The sequence below is a fragment of the Phalangium opilio genome, unplaced genomic scaffold (assembly GCF_054372755.1).
Source record: "Phalangium opilio isolate 3A_F unplaced genomic scaffold, DU_Popi_V2 ptg000094l_1, whole genome shotgun sequence".
Taxonomy (NCBI): domain Eukaryota; kingdom Metazoa; phylum Arthropoda; class Arachnida; order Opiliones; family Phalangiidae; genus Phalangium; species Phalangium opilio.
The window spans coordinates 3483725-3493268 of record NW_028324199.1 but is presented as its reverse complement, the minus strand read 5'-3'; the positions used below and the strand labels follow the sequence as shown (position 1 = coordinate 3493268).

The 9544-nt window shown below is 46.1% G+C and overlaps 33 non-coding genes across 33 annotated transcripts; all 33 read right to left on the bottom strand.

Annotated features, from left to right (window-relative positions):
- Nucleotides 1-111: 111 nt before the first annotated feature.
- Nucleotides 112-185, bottom strand: TRNAP-CGG (transfer RNA proline (anticodon CGG)). The gene has a single exon. It is a non-coding gene; the product is annotated as a tRNA-Pro (tRNA).
- Nucleotides 186-755: 570 nt separating this feature from the next.
- Nucleotides 756-827, bottom strand: TRNAP-UGG (transfer RNA proline (anticodon UGG)). The gene has a single exon. It is a non-coding gene; the product is annotated as a tRNA-Pro (tRNA).
- Nucleotides 828-915: 88 nt separating this feature from the next.
- TRNAP-CGG (transfer RNA proline (anticodon CGG)) lies at nucleotides 916-987 on the bottom strand. The gene has a single exon. It is a non-coding gene; the product is annotated as a tRNA-Pro (tRNA).
- An 89-nt stretch (nucleotides 988-1076) lies between these two features.
- On the bottom strand, nucleotides 1077-1148 carry TRNAP-UGG (transfer RNA proline (anticodon UGG)). The gene has a single exon. It is a non-coding gene; the product is annotated as a tRNA-Pro (tRNA).
- A 566-nt stretch (nucleotides 1149-1714) lies between these two features.
- Nucleotides 1715-1788, bottom strand: TRNAP-AGG (transfer RNA proline (anticodon AGG)). Its single transcript has one exon. It is a non-coding gene; the product is annotated as a tRNA-Pro (tRNA).
- Nucleotides 1789-2195: 407 nt separating this feature from the next.
- On the bottom strand, nucleotides 2196-2269 carry TRNAP-CGG (transfer RNA proline (anticodon CGG)). The gene has a single exon. It is a non-coding gene; the product is annotated as a tRNA-Pro (tRNA).
- Nucleotides 2270-2516: 247 nt separating this feature from the next.
- TRNAP-AGG (transfer RNA proline (anticodon AGG)) lies at nucleotides 2517-2590 on the bottom strand. The gene has a single exon. It is a non-coding gene; the product is annotated as a tRNA-Pro (tRNA).
- A 247-nt stretch (nucleotides 2591-2837) lies between these two features.
- Nucleotides 2838-2911, bottom strand: TRNAP-CGG (transfer RNA proline (anticodon CGG)). Its single transcript has one exon. It is a non-coding gene; the product is annotated as a tRNA-Pro (tRNA).
- A 247-nt stretch (nucleotides 2912-3158) lies between these two features.
- On the bottom strand, nucleotides 3159-3232 carry TRNAP-AGG (transfer RNA proline (anticodon AGG)). Its single transcript has one exon. It is a non-coding gene; the product is annotated as a tRNA-Pro (tRNA).
- An 89-nt stretch (nucleotides 3233-3321) lies between these two features.
- On the bottom strand, nucleotides 3322-3393 carry TRNAP-UGG (transfer RNA proline (anticodon UGG)). The gene has a single exon. It is a non-coding gene; the product is annotated as a tRNA-Pro (tRNA).
- Nucleotides 3394-3481: 88 nt separating this feature from the next.
- TRNAP-CGG (transfer RNA proline (anticodon CGG)) lies at nucleotides 3482-3553 on the bottom strand. The gene has a single exon. It is a non-coding gene; the product is annotated as a tRNA-Pro (tRNA).
- Nucleotides 3554-4281: 728 nt separating this feature from the next.
- Nucleotides 4282-4355, bottom strand: TRNAP-AGG (transfer RNA proline (anticodon AGG)). The gene has a single exon. It is a non-coding gene; the product is annotated as a tRNA-Pro (tRNA).
- Nucleotides 4356-4602: 247 nt separating this feature from the next.
- Nucleotides 4603-4676, bottom strand: TRNAP-CGG (transfer RNA proline (anticodon CGG)). The gene has a single exon. It is a non-coding gene; the product is annotated as a tRNA-Pro (tRNA).
- Nucleotides 4677-4923: 247 nt separating this feature from the next.
- On the bottom strand, nucleotides 4924-4997 carry TRNAP-AGG (transfer RNA proline (anticodon AGG)). Its single transcript has one exon. It is a non-coding gene; the product is annotated as a tRNA-Pro (tRNA).
- An 89-nt stretch (nucleotides 4998-5086) lies between these two features.
- TRNAP-UGG (transfer RNA proline (anticodon UGG)) lies at nucleotides 5087-5158 on the bottom strand. Its single transcript has one exon. It is a non-coding gene; the product is annotated as a tRNA-Pro (tRNA).
- An 88-nt stretch (nucleotides 5159-5246) lies between these two features.
- TRNAP-UGG (transfer RNA proline (anticodon UGG)) lies at nucleotides 5247-5318 on the bottom strand. Its single transcript has one exon. It is a non-coding gene; the product is annotated as a tRNA-Pro (tRNA).
- An 86-nt stretch (nucleotides 5319-5404) lies between these two features.
- On the bottom strand, nucleotides 5405-5478 carry TRNAP-CGG (transfer RNA proline (anticodon CGG)). Its single transcript has one exon. It is a non-coding gene; the product is annotated as a tRNA-Pro (tRNA).
- A 247-nt stretch (nucleotides 5479-5725) lies between these two features.
- Nucleotides 5726-5799, bottom strand: TRNAP-CGG (transfer RNA proline (anticodon CGG)). The gene has a single exon. It is a non-coding gene; the product is annotated as a tRNA-Pro (tRNA).
- A 249-nt stretch (nucleotides 5800-6048) lies between these two features.
- On the bottom strand, nucleotides 6049-6120 carry TRNAP-CGG (transfer RNA proline (anticodon CGG)). The gene has a single exon. It is a non-coding gene; the product is annotated as a tRNA-Pro (tRNA).
- An 88-nt stretch (nucleotides 6121-6208) lies between these two features.
- On the bottom strand, nucleotides 6209-6280 carry TRNAP-UGG (transfer RNA proline (anticodon UGG)). The gene has a single exon. It is a non-coding gene; the product is annotated as a tRNA-Pro (tRNA).
- Nucleotides 6281-6366: 86 nt separating this feature from the next.
- TRNAP-AGG (transfer RNA proline (anticodon AGG)) lies at nucleotides 6367-6440 on the bottom strand. The gene has a single exon. It is a non-coding gene; the product is annotated as a tRNA-Pro (tRNA).
- An 87-nt stretch (nucleotides 6441-6527) lies between these two features.
- On the bottom strand, nucleotides 6528-6601 carry TRNAP-AGG (transfer RNA proline (anticodon AGG)). Its single transcript has one exon. It is a non-coding gene; the product is annotated as a tRNA-Pro (tRNA).
- A 249-nt stretch (nucleotides 6602-6850) lies between these two features.
- TRNAP-UGG (transfer RNA proline (anticodon UGG)) lies at nucleotides 6851-6922 on the bottom strand. The gene has a single exon. It is a non-coding gene; the product is annotated as a tRNA-Pro (tRNA).
- Nucleotides 6923-7008: 86 nt separating this feature from the next.
- Nucleotides 7009-7082, bottom strand: TRNAP-CGG (transfer RNA proline (anticodon CGG)). The gene has a single exon. It is a non-coding gene; the product is annotated as a tRNA-Pro (tRNA).
- Nucleotides 7083-7329: 247 nt separating this feature from the next.
- On the bottom strand, nucleotides 7330-7403 carry TRNAP-CGG (transfer RNA proline (anticodon CGG)). Its single transcript has one exon. It is a non-coding gene; the product is annotated as a tRNA-Pro (tRNA).
- A 249-nt stretch (nucleotides 7404-7652) lies between these two features.
- On the bottom strand, nucleotides 7653-7724 carry TRNAP-CGG (transfer RNA proline (anticodon CGG)). The gene has a single exon. It is a non-coding gene; the product is annotated as a tRNA-Pro (tRNA).
- Nucleotides 7725-7812: 88 nt separating this feature from the next.
- Nucleotides 7813-7884, bottom strand: TRNAP-UGG (transfer RNA proline (anticodon UGG)). The gene has a single exon. It is a non-coding gene; the product is annotated as a tRNA-Pro (tRNA).
- Nucleotides 7885-7970: 86 nt separating this feature from the next.
- On the bottom strand, nucleotides 7971-8044 carry TRNAP-AGG (transfer RNA proline (anticodon AGG)). Its single transcript has one exon. It is a non-coding gene; the product is annotated as a tRNA-Pro (tRNA).
- An 87-nt stretch (nucleotides 8045-8131) lies between these two features.
- Nucleotides 8132-8205, bottom strand: TRNAP-AGG (transfer RNA proline (anticodon AGG)). The gene has a single exon. It is a non-coding gene; the product is annotated as a tRNA-Pro (tRNA).
- A 249-nt stretch (nucleotides 8206-8454) lies between these two features.
- TRNAP-UGG (transfer RNA proline (anticodon UGG)) lies at nucleotides 8455-8526 on the bottom strand. Its single transcript has one exon. It is a non-coding gene; the product is annotated as a tRNA-Pro (tRNA).
- Nucleotides 8527-8612: 86 nt separating this feature from the next.
- On the bottom strand, nucleotides 8613-8686 carry TRNAP-CGG (transfer RNA proline (anticodon CGG)). Its single transcript has one exon. It is a non-coding gene; the product is annotated as a tRNA-Pro (tRNA).
- A 247-nt stretch (nucleotides 8687-8933) lies between these two features.
- TRNAP-CGG (transfer RNA proline (anticodon CGG)) lies at nucleotides 8934-9007 on the bottom strand. The gene has a single exon. It is a non-coding gene; the product is annotated as a tRNA-Pro (tRNA).
- A 249-nt stretch (nucleotides 9008-9256) lies between these two features.
- TRNAP-CGG (transfer RNA proline (anticodon CGG)) lies at nucleotides 9257-9328 on the bottom strand. Its single transcript has one exon. It is a non-coding gene; the product is annotated as a tRNA-Pro (tRNA).
- Nucleotides 9329-9544: the final 216 nt, after the last annotated feature.

Here is a 9544-nt window from a genome sequence, read left to right as displayed (position 1 = left end):
AATCATACCCCTAGACCAACGGACCATGTATGAAATAAAACATGCTCAACTCATAGGCCTACTCTGTAGTTAGTTGCATTTAAATAGTCACTAAATTACCTCTGCAAAAACTCGGGTCCGTCCGGGATTTGAACCCGGGACCACTCACACCCGAAGCGAGTATCATACCCCTAGACCAACGGACGAAGTATGACACTGAAACATGCTCATCTCGTAGTCCTACAATTTAACTCGTAGCATTTGAATAGTCACCAAATTACTTCTGCAAAAACTCGGGTCCGTCCGGGATTTGAACCCGGGACCACTCGCACCCAAAGCGAGTATCATACCCCTAAACCAACGGACGAAATATGACACTGAAACATGCTCAACTCGTAGTCCTACTATTTAACAAGTTACATTTAAATAGTCACCAAATTACTTCTGCAAAACTCGAGTCCGTCCGGGATTTGAACCCGGGACCACTCACACCCGAAGCGAGTAACATACCCCAAAACCAACGGATCATGTATGACAGCGAGACATTCTCAACTCGTAGTCCTACAATTTAACTAGTTGCATTTAAATAGTCACCAAATTACTTCTGCAAACCTCGGGTCCGTCCAGGATTTGAACCCGGGACCACTCACACCCGAAGCGAGTATCATACCCCTAGACCAGCGGACCATGTATGACACTGAAACATGCTCAACTCGTAGTCCTACAATTTAACTCGTTGCATTTGAATAGTCACCAAATTACTTCTGCAAAAACTCGGGTCCGTCCGGGATTTGAACCCGGGACCACTCGCACCCAAAGCGAGTATCATACCCCTAGACCAACGGACCATGTAAGAAATAAAACATGCTCAACTCATAGGCCTACCCTGTAGTTAGTTGCATTTAAATAGTCACTAAATTACCTCTGCAAAAACTCGGGTCCGTCCGGGATTTGAACCCGGGACCACTCACACCCGAGGCGAGTATCATACCCCTTGACCAACGGACCATGTATGACACTGAAACATGCTCAACTCGTAGGCCTACAATATAACTAGTTGCATTTAAATAGTCACTAAATTACCTCTGCAAAAACTCGGGTCCGTCCGGGAATTGAACCCGGGACCACTCACACCCAAAGCGAGTATCATACCCCTAGACCAACGGACCATGTATGAAATAAAACATGCTCAACTCATAGGCCTACCCTGTAGTTAGTTGCAATTAAATAGTCACTAAATTACCTCTGCAAAAACTCGGGTCGGTCCGGGATTTGAACCCGGGACCACTCACACCCTAAGCGAGTATCATACCCCTAGACCAACGGACCATGTAAGAAATAAAACATGCTCAACTCATAGGCCTACCCTGTAGTTAGTTTAATTTAAATAGTCACTAAATTACCTCTGCAAAAACTCGGGTCCGTCCGGGATTTGAACACGGGACCACTCACACCCAAAGCGAGTATCATACCCCTAGACCAACGGACCATGTATGAAATAAAACATGCTCAACTCATAGGCCTACCCTGTAGTTAGTTGCATTTAAATAGTCACTAAATTACCTCTGCAAAAACTCGGGTCCGTCCGGTATTTGAACCCGGGACCACTCACACCCGAAGCGAGTATCATACCCCTAGACCAACGGACGAAGTATGACACTGAAACATGCTCAGCTCGTAGTCCTACAATTTAACTAGTTACATTTAAATAGTCACCAAATTACTTCTGCAAAACTCGGGTCCGTCCGGGATTTGAACCCGGGACCACTCGCACCCTAAGCGAGTATCATACCCCTAGACCAACGGACGAAGTATGATACTGAAACATGCTCATCTCGTAGTCCTACAATTTAACTCGTAGCATTTGAATAGTCACCAAATTACTTCTGCAAAAACTCGGGTCCGTCCGGGATTTGAACCCGGGACCACTCGCACCCAAAGCGAGTAACATACCCCTAGACCAACGGACCATGTATGAAATAGAACATGCTCAACTCATAGGCCTACCCTGTAGTTAGTTGCATTTAAATAGTCACTAAATTACCTCTGCAAAAACTCGGGTCCGTCCGGGATTTGAACACGGGACCACTCACACCCAAAGCGAGTATCATACCCCTAGACCAACGGTCCATGTATGAAATAAAACATGCTCAACTCAGAGGCCTACCCTGTAGTTAGTTGCATTTAAATAGTCACTAAATTACCTCTGCAAAAACTCGGGTCCGTCCGGGATTTGAACCCGGGACCACTCACACCCGAAGCGAGTATCATACCCCTAGACCAACGGACGAAGTATGACACTGAAACATGCTCAGCTCGTAGTCCTACAATTTAACTCGTTGCATTTAAATAGTCACCAAATTACTTCTGCAAAAACACGGGTCCGTCCGGGATTTGACCCCGGGACCACTCACACCCGAAGCGAGTATCATACCCCTAGACCAACGGACGAAGTATGACACTGAAACATGCTCAGCTCGTAGTCCTACAATTTAACTAGTTACATTTAAATAGTCACCAAATTACTTCTGCAAAACTCGGGTCCGTCCGGGATTTGAACCCGGGACCACTCGCACCCTAAGCGAGTATCATACCCCTAGACCAACGGACGAAGTATGATACTGAAACATGCTCATCTCGTAGTCCTACAATTTAACTCGTAGCATTTGAATAGTCACCAAATTACTTCTGCAAAAACTCGGGTCCGTCCGGGATTTGAACCCGGGACCACTCGCACCCAAAGCGAGTAACATACCCCTAGACCAACGGACCATGTATGAAATAGAACATGCTCAACTCATAGGCCTACCCTGTAGTTAGTTGCATTTAAATAGTCACTAAATTACCTCTGCAAAAACTCGGGTCCGTCCGGGATTTGAACCCGGGACCACTCACACCCGAAGCGAGTATCATACCCCTAGACCAACGGACGAAGTATGACACTGAAACATGCTCAGCTCGTAGTCCTACAATTTAACTCGTTGCATTTAAATAGTCACCAAATTACTTCTGCAAAAACACGGGTCCGTCCGGGATTTGACCCCGGGACCACTCACACCCGAAGCGAGTATCATACCCCTAGACCAACGGACGAAGTATGAAACTGAAACATGCTCAGCTCGTAGTCCTACAATTTAACTAGTTACATTTAAATAGTCACCAAATTACTTCTGCAAAACTCGGGTCCGTCCGGGATTTGAACCCGGGACCACTCGCACCCTAAGCGAGTATCATACCCCTAGACCAACGGACGAAGTATGACACTGAAACATGCTCATCTCGTAGTCCTACAATTTAACTCGTAGCATTTGAATAGTCACCAAATTACTTCTGCAAAAACTCGGGTCCGTCCGGGATTTGAACCCGGGACCACTCGCACCCAAAGCGAGTATCATACCCCTAGACCAACGGACCATGTTTGAAATAGAACATGCTCAACTCATAGGCCTACCCTGTAGTTAGTTGCATTTAAATGGTCACTAAATTACCTCTGCAAAAACTCGGGTCCGTCCGGGATTTGAACCCGGGACCACTCACACCCGAGGCGAGTATCATACCCCTTGACCAACGGACCAAGTATGACACTGAAACATGCTCAACTCGTAGGCCTACAAAATAACTAGTTGCATTTAAATAGTCACTAAATTACCTCTGCAAAAACTCGGGTCCGTCCGGGAATTGAACCCGGGACCACTCACACCCAACGCGAGTATCATACCCCTAGAGCAACGGACCATGTATGAAGTAAAACATGCTCAACTCATAGGCCTACCCTGTAGTTAGTTGCATTTAAATAGTCACTAAATTACCTCTGCAAAAACTCGAGTCGGTCCGGGATTTGAACCCGGGACCACTCGCACCCTAAGCGAGTATCATACCCCTAGACCAACGGACCATGTAAGAAATAAAACATGCTCAACTCATAGGCCTACCCTGTAGTTAGTTGCATTTAAATAGTCACTAAATTACCTCTGCAAAAACTCGGGTCCGTCCGGGATTTGAACACGGGGACCACTCACACCCAAAGCGAGTATCATACCCCTAGACCAACGGACCATGTATGAAATAAAACATGCTCAACTCATAGGCCTACCCTGTAGTTAGTTGCATTTAAATAGTCACTAAATTACCTCTGCAAAAACTCGGGTCCGTCCGGTATTTGAACCCGGGACCACTCACACCCGAAGCGAGTATCATACCCCTAGACCAACGGACGAAGTATGACACTGAAACATGCTCAGCTCGTAGTCCTACAATTTAACTAGTTACATTTAAATAGTCACCAAATTACTTCTGCAAAACTCGGGTCCGTCCGGGATTTGAACCCGGGACCACTCGCACCCTAAGCGAGTATCATACCCCTAGACCAACGGACGAAGTATGATACTGAAACATGCTCATCTCGTAGTCCTACAATTTAACTCGTAGCATTTGAATAGTCACCAAATTACTTCTGCAAAAACTCGGGTCCGTCCGGGATTTGAACCCGGGACCACTCGCACCCAAAGCGAGTAACATACCCCTAGACCAACGGACCATGTATGAAATAGAACATAATCAACTCATAGGCCTACCCTGTAGTTAGTTGCATTTAAATAGTCACTAAATTACCTCTGCAAAAACTCGGGTCCGTCCGGGATTTGAACCCGGGACCACTCACACCCGAAGCGAGTATCATACCCCTAGACCAACGGACGAAGTATGACACTGAAACATGCTCAGCTCGTAGTCCTACAATTTAACTCGTTGCATTTAAATAGTCACCAAATTACTTCTGCAAAAACACGGGTCCGTCCGGGATTTGACCCCGGGACCACTCACACCCGAAGCGAGTATCATACCCCTAGACCAACGGACGAAGTATGAAACTGAAACATGCTCAGCTCGTAGTCCTACAATTTAACTAGTTACATTTAAATAGTCACCAAATTACTTCTGCAAAACTCGGGTCCGTCCGGGATTTGAACCCGGGACCACTCGCACCCTAAGCGAGTATCATACCCCTAGACCAACGGACGAAGTATGACACTGAAACATGCTCATCTCGTAGTCCTACAATTTAACTCGTAGCATTTGAATAGTCACCAAATTACTTCTGCAAAAACTCGGGTCCGTCCGGGATTTGAACCCGGGACCACTCGCACCCAAAGCGAGTATCATACCCCTAGACCAACGGACCATGTTTGAAATAGAACATGCTCAACTCATAGGCCTACCCTGTAGTTAGTTGCATTTAAATGGTCACTAAATTACCTCTGCAAAAACTCGGGTCCGTCCGGGATTTGAACCCGGGACCACTCACACCCAAAGCGAGTATCATACCCCTAGACCAACGGACCATGTATGAAATAAAACATGCTCAACTCATAGGGCTACCCTGTAGTTAGTTGCATTTAAATAGTCACTAAATTACCTCTGCAAAAACTCGGGTCCGTCCGGGATTTGAACCCGGGACCACTCACACCCGAAGCGAGTATCATACCCCTAGACCAACGGACGAAGTATGACACTGAAACATGCTCAGCTCGTAGTTCTACAATTTAACTAGTTACATTTAAATAGTGACCAAATTACTTCTGCAAAAACACGGGTCCGTCCGGGATTTGACCCCGGGACCACTCGCACCCAAAGCGAGAATTATACCCCTAGACCAACGGACCATGTATGAAATAAAACATGCTCAACTCATAGGCCTACCCTGTAGTTAGTTGCATTTAAATAGTCACTAAATTACCTCTGCAAAAACTCGGGTCCGTCCGGGATTTGAACCCGGGACCACTCACACCCGAAGCGAGTATCATACCCCTAGACCAACGGACGAAGTATGACACTGAAACATGCTCATCTCGTAGTCCTACAATTTAACTCGTAGCATTTGAAAAGTCACCAAATTACTTCTGCAAAAACTCGGGTCCGTCCGGGATTTGAACCCGGGACCACTCGCACCCAAAGCGAGTATCATACCCCTAAACCAACGGACGAAATATGACACTGAAACATGCTCAACTCGTAGTCCTACTATTTAACTAGTTACATTTAAATAGTCACCAAATTACTTCTGCAATACTCGGGTCCGTCCGGGATTTGAACCCGGGACCACTCACACCCGAAGCGAGTAACATACCCCTAGACCAACGGACCATGTATGAAATAGAACATGCTCAACTCATAGGCCTACCCTGTAGTTAGTTGCATTTAAATAGTCACTAAATTACCTCTGCAAAAACTCGGGTCCGTCCGGGATTTGAACCCGGGACCACTCACACCCAAAGCGAGTATCATACCCCTAGACCAACGGACCATGTATGAAATAAAACATGCTCAACTCATAGGCCTACCCTGTAGTTAGTTGCATTTAAATAGTCACTAAATTACCTCTGCAAAAACTCGGGTCCGTCCGGGATTTGAACCCGGGACCACTCGCACCCTAAGCGAGTATCATACCCCTAGACCAACGGACGAAGTATGACACTGAAACATGCTCATCTCGTAGTCCTACAATTTAACTAGTTACATTTAAATAGTGACCAAATTACTTCTGCAAAAACACGGGTCCGTCCGGGATTTGAACCCGGGACCACTCGCACCCTAAGCGAGTATCATACCCCTAGACCAACGGACGAAGTATGACACTGAAACATGCTCATCTCGTAGTCCTACAATTTAACTCGTAGCATTTGAATAGTCACCAAATTACTTCTGCAAAAACTCGGGTCCGTCCGGGATTTGAACCCGGGACCACTCGCACCCAAATCGAGTATCATACCCCTAGACCAACGGACCATGTTTGAAATAGAACATGCTCAACTCATAGGCCTACCCTGTAGTTAGTTGCATTTAAATAGTCACTAAATTACCTCTGCAAAAACTCGGGTCCGTCCGGGATTTGAACCCGGGACCACTCACACCCAAAGCGAGTATCATACCCCTAGACCAACGGACCATGTATGAAATAAAACATGCTCAACTCATAGGCCTACCCTTTAGTTAGTTGCATTTAAATAGTCACTAAATTACCTCTGCAAAAACTCGGGTCCGTCCGGGATTTGAACCCGGGACCACTCACACCCGAAGCGAGTATCATACCCCTAGACCAACGGACGAAGTATGACACTGAAACATGCTCAGCTCGTAGTTCTACAATTTAACTAGTTACATTTAAATAGTGACCAAATTACTTCTGCAAAAACACGGGTCCGTCCGGGATTTGACCCCGGGACCACTCGCACCCAAAGCGAGAATCATACCCCTAGACCAACGGACCATGTATGAAATAAAACATGCTCAACTCATAGGCCTACCCTGTAGTTAGTTGCATTTAAATAGTCACTAAATTACCTCTGCAAAAACTCGGGTCCGTCCGGGATTTGAACCCGGGACCACTCACACCCGAAGCGAGTATCATACCCCTAGACCAACGGACGAAGTATGACACTGAAACATGCTCATCTCGTAGTCCTACAATTTAACTCGTAGCATTTGAAAAGTCACCAAATTACTTCTGCAAAAACTCGGGTCCGTCCGGGATTTGAACCCGGGACCACTCGCACCCAAAGCGAGTATCATACCCCTAAACCAACGGACGAAATATGACACTGAAACATGCTCAACTCGTAGTCCTACTATTTAACTAGTTACATTTAAATAGTCACCAAATTACTTCTGCAATACTCGGGTCCGTCCGGGATTTGAACCCGGGACCACTCACACCCGAAGCGAGTAACATACCCCTAGACCAACGGACCATGTATGAAATAGAACATGCTCAACTCATAGGCCTACCCTGTAGTTAGTTGCATTTAAATAGTCACTAAATTACCTCTGCAAAAACTCGGGTCCGTCCGGGATTTGAACCCGGGACCACTCACACCCAAAGCGAGTATCATACCCCTAGACCAACGGACCATGTATGAAATAAAACATGCTCAACTCATAGGCCTACCCTGTAGTTAGTTGCATTTAAATAGTCACTAAATTACCTCTGCAAAAACTCGGGTCCGTCCGGGATTTGAACCCGGGACCACTCGCACCCTAAGCGAGTATCATACCCCTAGACCAACGGACGAAGTATGACACTGAAACATGCTCATCTCGTAGTCCTACAATTTAACTAGTTACATTTAAATTGTGACCAAATTACTTCTGCAAAAACACGGGTCCGTCCGGGATTTGAACCCGGGACCACTCGCACCCTAAGCGAGTATCATACCCCTAGACCAACGGACGAAGTATGACACTGAAACATGCTCATCTCGTAGTCCTACAATTTAACTCGTAGCATTTGAATAGTCACCAAATTACTTCTGCAAAAACTCGGGTCCGTCCGGCATTTGAACCCGGGACCACTCGCACCCAAATCGAGTATCATACCCCTAGACCAACGGACCATGTTTGAAATAGAACATGCTCAACTCATAGGCCTACCCTGTAGTTAGTTGCATTTAAATAGTCACTAAATTACCTCTGCAAAAACTCGGGTCCGTCCGGGATTTGAACCCGGGACCACTCACACCCAAAGCGAGTATCATACCCCTAGACCAACGGACCATGTATGAAATAAAACATGCTCAACTCATAGGCCTACCCTTTAGTTAGTTGCATTTAAATAGTCACTAAATTACCTCTGCAAAAACTCGGGTCCGTCCGGGATTTGAACCCGGGACCACTCACACCCGAAGCGAGTATCATACCCCTAGACCAACGGACGAAGTATGACACTGAAACATGCTCAGCTCGTAGTTCTACAATTTAACTAGTTACATTTAAATAGTGACCAAATTACTTCTGCAAAAACACGGGTCCGTCCGGGATTTTACCCCGGGACCACTCGCACCCAAAGCGAGAATCATACCCCTAGACCAACGGACCATGTATGAAATAAAACATGCTCAACTCATAGGCCTACCCTGTAGTTAGTTGCATTTAAATAGTCACTAAATTACCTCTGCAAAAACTCGGGTCCGTCCGGGATTTGAACCCGGGACCACTCACACCCGAAGCGAGTATCATACCCCTAGACCAACGGACGAAGTATGACACTGAAACATGCTCATCTCGTAGTCCTACAATTTAACTCGTAGCATTTGAAAAGTCACCAAATTACTTCTGCAAAAACTCGGGTCCGTCCGGGATTTGAACCCGGGACCACTCGCACCCAAAGCGAGTATCATACCCCTAAACCAACGGACGAAATATGACACTGAAACATGCTCAACTCGTAGTCCTACTATTTAACTAGTTACATTTAAATAGTCACCAAATTACTTCTGCAATACTCGGGTCCGTCCGGGATTTGAACCCGGGACCACTCACACCCGAAGCGAGTAACATACCCCTAGACCAACGGACCATGTATGAAATAGAACATGCTCAACTCATAGGAATACCCTGTAGTTAGTTGCATTTAAATAGTCACTAAATTACCTCTGCAAAAACTCGGGTCCGTCCGAGATTTGAACCCGGGACCACTCACACCCAAAGCGAGTATCATACCCCTAGACCAACGGACCATGTATGAAATAAAACATGCTCAACTCATAGGCCTACCCTGTAGTTAGTTGCATTT